Raw genomic sequence first — 6,000 nt, 5'->3', positions numbered from 1 at the left:
GATGGTTGGGGTTGGGGGGGGGTGCTGCGCGTGGAGGCAGGTTGGGCTTCTGAGAAATCTGATTTTGTGATAAAAAGGAAAAGCACAGGCCTGGAGGGGAGGGGAGTTTTGGGAGAGACTGGGTATATGTATTTGTTTGGCTGAGTCCCTTTGCTGTTCATCTGAACCTATCACAACATTGTTAATCAGCTGTGCCCCAATACAAAATAAAAGTTTAAAAAAGAAGAGACATCAGAGAGCTTTCTCTCTCCTTACCACATGAACACCAAGAGGTCATCTGAGCACACAGTACTTTCTCTGCAAACCGGGAAGTCTTCATAGAACCCAAGTGTGCTGGCATCCTGATCTGACTTCTAGCTTCCAAAACTATGAGAAAATAAATTTCTCTTGGGTAAAAAAAAAAAAAAGAATAAGGAGAACCACAGCCTACTCCCTTTCCTCCTTCTTTCTGTAATGAATAGAGTTCCTGGCAGTGTCCTGCCAAAGATGCCGACCCGTATACCACTTAGCTACTGGATCAGGACCAGCAATTGCTAACTTATTTCACTTTAACAAAGGAACCCTTATTTGTTTTCTCCATTTTGAGTTTTCTGAACGTGAAACCAAGCATGTTCTTAAATGAATTATGTAAGGACTTCCCTGGTTGTGCAGTGGCTAAGACTCTGCACTCCAGTGCAGGGGGCCCAGATTCCATTCCCTGGTGTGGTAACGAGAACCCACATGCCACAACTAAGAGTTTGCATACAATGACTAAAGATCCTGCATGCTACAACAAAGATCAAAGATCCATTGTGCCACAGCTAAGACCCAGTGTAATCAAATAAATGAATTTTTTTTTAAATGGAGTATGTAGGTACGTAAAAGAACAGAAGTCTCCTTAAAGGCTTAACAGAAACTGTGTCTTTGGGATTGGGCCTCTCAAAGTAAGTCTCGTTTCTGCTGAAAGCAAGGCCTGGGTGGAATGACATTATAGGGACAGGGCTTTCTGTGATGCTCATTAACGTGTTTTTATTTTTTAAAATGTTTTTAATTGTGGTGAAACATAATATAAAACAGCATTTTAGCCATTATGAAGCATGCAGTTTATTTGATGTTTTTGTTTTTCTGTCACTTAGTCATGTCCAACTCTGCAACCCCATAGACTGCAGCATGCCAGGCCTCCCTGTCCTTCACTGTCTCCTAGAGTTTGCTCAGACTCATGTCCATTGCGTTGATAATGCCATCCAAGTTTATTGGCATTAGTATACGTCATTAAGTATATGCAACCATCACCACTGTCTGTCTTCAGGTTTCTCTTGATCCCAAACTGAATCTCTGTATCCATTAAACAGTAACTCTCCATATTCCCTCAACCCCAGCCCGTGTTAATCTCTAATCTACTTTCTGTCTTTGTGAATTTGCCTATTGCTCATATAAGTGGAAATTGTACAATATTTGTCTTTTTTGTAGCTGGCTTATGTCAGTTAAAATACCTTCAAGGTATATCATGTTGCAGAACGTGTCAGAATTTCATCCCTTTTATGGACAAATAATACTTAGTTCTATGTGTATAACACATTTTGTTTATTTATCCATTGATGGACATTGATTTGGGTTGTTTTCATCTTTTGGCTATTGTGAGCAATGCTGCTAGGAACAGGGGCATACAAACATCTGTTTGAGGTCCTGCTTTCAATTCTTTTTGGCATTTATCCAGAAGTAGAATAACTGGATTAAATGGTAATTCTCTGTTTAGTTTTCTGAGGAACCATCATACTATTTTCCACAGCAGTTCTACCACTTTGCATTCATACTAAGAATACACAAGAGTTCCAGTTTCTCCAGTTTTTCTACATCCTTATCAACACTTGTTTTCTGGGTTTTTTGGATAGTAGACTTTTTCTCCTTGGAAGAAAAGCTGCGACCGATGTATCCAGTGTATTAATAAGCAAAGACATTATTGCTGACAAAGGTCCATGTAGTCAAAGCTATGGTTTTTCCAGTAGTCATGTATGGTTATGAGAGTTGGATCAGAAGCTGAAGCTCCAATACTTTGGCCACCTGATGAAAAGAACTGACTCATCAGAAAAGATCATGATGCTGGGAAAGATTGAAGGCATGGGGAGAAGGGGACCACAGAGGATGAGATGGTTGGATGACATCACTGACTTGATGGACATGAGTTAGAGTAAGCTCCGGGAGATGGTAAAGGACAGGAAAGACTGATGTGCTGCAGTCCATGGAGTCACAAAGAGTTGGACACTACTGGGCAACTAAACAACAACAACAAGCCATCCTAATGGATGTGACGTGGTGTCTCCTTGTGGTCTTGATCTGCATTTCCCTATTGATTAGTGACGTTGCACATTTTTACATGTGCTTGTTGGCTGATTCATGTTGATGTATGGCCAAAAAAAATCACAATATTGTAAAGTAATTATTCTTCAATGAAAATAAATTTATTTTTTAAAAAGAAATTTTCATTCCTGTATCTTCCATTTTTTAAATTGGGTTGTGTTTTTGTTCAGTTTTAGGATTTCTTTATATATTCCAGATGTGAATTCCTTATTAAATATGTGATTTGCACATATTTTCTTCCATTCCATGGGTTGCCTTTTACTCTGTTGATGGTGTCCTTGGATGCACAAAAGGGCTCAACAGTGTGAGTAGACACTGTAGAAATCAAGCAAGCAAAATCAGTAACTATTTGAACACTATACGAACATTCTTAGTTTCCTTTTGGAGAAGGAAATGGCAACCCACTCCGGTACTCTTGCCTGGAAAATCCCCTGGATGGAGATGCCTGGTAGGCTACAGTCCATGCGGTTGCAAAGATTCAGACACGACTGAGCGACTTCACTTTCACTTTCTTTCACTTTCCTATATGGCCTAAGACAAAGATTGAATTTCTTGACAGTGATTCTTGAGTTTCTAAAAGTTGTTTCTTCCATAGGCCCAATAATAAGTTTGTAAATTAGCATGAAATGAAGAAAAGTTATCACCATTGTTTAAACATTTTTTGTATGTGATTAGTACGAGGTGGAAGCAGAACTGGATACACACCTGGCAGACTGGGTGGCCCTTGGCTTCCCCAGGGAGACAGGAGTATCTCTTAGAGGCCACAGTAGGAGACAGGCTGGTTTGATGCCTGAGCCCTGTGGCGGATGTGTAGGATAGAGCCACACCACTCACTTAGAGGCCACAGTAGGAGACAGGCTGGTTTGATGCCTGAGCCCTGTGGCGGGTGTGTAGATTTGAGCCACACCACTGGGCGGGGCAGCTTGGGAGCCAGAATGGTGCAGAATGAACAGGAGGAAGAGTCAAAGCAGAGGTCGAGGTGCAGTGGACGAGGGCCAGGAAGCCTGGAGGTAGAGGACCTGGACAGGGAAATCTTGGAGATGAGGTAAGGGACTCTGAAAACCAGGACGCTTTCAGCCATTCTTTGGTCATGAGGAACCTGGCTCAAGACATGGTGGACATAAGACCAAGATGGTGGTCATCCTCATGCCTGTGGGATAATATACCCTGAAGGGGACTGAGGCTTGAAAGTGCTGAAGGCGGGCAGAGTCAGCTGCAGTTCAGTGTATCATGTGGTCATGGCCAACTTAGACCTAAGGTAGTTGATTAGCTGGATGTCGGGGATACACAGCATTGGTGGGAGGTTCGAGGATGGGTTTGCAAGCAGATGGGGCCCACAGGAGAGCCATGGAGCTGGGAGCACAGCAACCGTCTCCTATCTGGAACTCTCTGATCTGATGCCAGCCCTGGGATGGATAGCCTCCAGAGTTCCCTCTTCCCTTAGATTTACTCGCTCATGAAACAGTCTGGGGGAGGTGGTCTAGCTGGCTGGCAAGTGCCCGCTGCTTGCTGTGTAGAAGAGTCTGAGCCCCTAAGTCTCTGTAGGGTTGGTTACTAGGAACTACCCGCACCAGAGCCACACACAGTCTGAAAGAAGTTACTCCCCATGGGAAATAGTGCTTTGGGAACGTGGACAAGCACTGAGCTGGTAGATGACCCCTGTCCACTGCAGGGCACCTCCTTGCAGTATGGAAGCAGAAAGCTGTGGGCATCTGTGGGGAGGGTCCAGGGGTCATGTCAGACCAGCAGCTGAAGTTGGAGCTGTGGAAGTCCCTGGAGGGGTGACATGGGTGAGAGCAAGATGAGGCTGGCGTGGAAGGAGGCATTCTGCCTAGGGGTGTGGGGGATGTGCAGGGGAGATTATAAGGCTGGTCTACTTTCCAGAATCAGGCCTGAAGTGGGGACTGGGTCCTGATCACAAGTCATGGAAACCAGCTGGAGGCAGATTAAGCACAAACTAGGTCTCATCACAGGGGAAAGCCCCATGGGGCCATGGGCAGGACGGGCTTGTGTCTCTGTCCCTGTCCGATCCCCTACCTCTCTCTCCCCCGCAGACCCGCTGCCTCTGGTCTGTGTCCCTCTGGGAACACTGGCCACCCCAGTCCAATTGCCTGGGCAAAGCCCCCATCTCCTAAGGGGGCCACAGTGAGTAGAGGCTCTGGATATAACCCAGCGGAACCCCAGTGTGGCTCAGGCAAGGCAGTGCCTGGAGAGGGCAGGAGAACCGACCAGGGTACTTCACTAGGGCCTGGGGTGGCTCTGGGGAGGGCAGCCTGGTATCAGGGAGTGGTGGGAGGGGGAGGAAGTGGAGCATTAAGGAGGGGGTCCCAGGAGGAAGATGGGAGAAGTGTTGCTGACGGCAGAGCAGGGCGGGCAGGGGTGATAAGGTTCTATTTTGGACCTGGGTGTCTCAGCACGTCAGCAGAGCATCTTGTGAGGAGAGGCAGGGCCGAGGCAAATTGGCAGTTGAGAAGTCAGAGTCTGTTCCAGAGCCCTGGGGTGGGGCAGACAGGCACTGAAGGGCAGCAAGTGGCAGAGCTAGGGGTGCGGGCAGCAGAAGAGCTTTCCCCTCTCCCTGAAGCCACAACGCCTGCCTCTTTCCTCTGTGCCCTTGCCTGCATCCAAAGCCTTGCTGGAGAGAAACCAGAGACCCCGCCCCGCATGCACCCGCAGAGTCTACGGAGCCTCCTGGTTTCAGGCTCCAGAGTCTGGAGACTCATAGTATCGCCTGAACTGTTCGTGAGACATTCTCTGAGCGCCCGCTACAAGCCTCACTTGGTGCTCCGGGTGGGATAACTCTCATCTGTCCTTGTGGTGCTGAAGTTGGGAAGCTGGGCCGATCTCAGGGTAGGCTGGATGAGCTCTAGGTGGACCATGGCCCAGACCTGCATCGGGAGAGGGCTTCCTAGGGAGGTGACACTTGTGCTGGGGCCTGAAGCCCAAAGAGGCCAGAGGCGGGATCTGCGAGGGGCTGGGCACAGCCTGGATGACAGCCAGAGCTGTTCCAACACCTTCTGGTTCAGTTCCCTCCAGCCTGGACTCTGGGCACCTCTGTGTCCTGTGTCCCCTATCAGAGGAGCCGATCAGAGTAAGTCTCCAAATCAAAACCATGGGCACCTGGGCTACCAGTGAGCCATGAGCCTGTTGGAGTGGGCCTCATGTCCAGTAACTGAGAGTCAAAATGAAAGAAAGAATCTCAATTTTCAGTTAATCTTTCTTAAAGTTTGGGGAATGCTATTGTTGGGGCTCAGGGCAGACACCCCCAAAATTAGCCACAATGGCATATTATTTTGAGTTAAAATCACTTAAGAAATGGCCAGTGCAGGAGGGACACCCCAAGCCTCCTATCTCACTGAAAGCAGGAAGTCATCTCTCATGTGAAAGGTGTACTCCCTTCATCTGGAGAGAGGACAGCCTTACTGTTAGAGATGGGGAATTTGGGCGAGAAGTCTGTATGAACACATCTTGTGACTTCTTAAATTTACTACCCTAAACCCAAACTCTGCTTAGATTCTTCACCAAATGAGCACTTAAAACCTCAGTTTCTTCTTGCTGTTAATGCCTCCCAAATTTGTTTCTTTGTTTAAAAAGTATAAAAACGACCTGCTTTTGCCACTTCTTAGGGCCCCTTCCCATGAAACCTCTATGCGCAGGAATTAAAAT

This window comes from Ovis canadensis, chromosome 4 (assembly GCF_042477335.2).
Source record: "Ovis canadensis isolate MfBH-ARS-UI-01 breed Bighorn chromosome 4, ARS-UI_OviCan_v2, whole genome shotgun sequence".
NCBI lineage: Eukaryota > Metazoa > Chordata > Mammalia > Artiodactyla > Bovidae > Ovis > Ovis canadensis.
The sequence above is the reverse complement of the archived record's forward strand: the minus strand, read 5'-3'. Positions refer to the sequence as shown.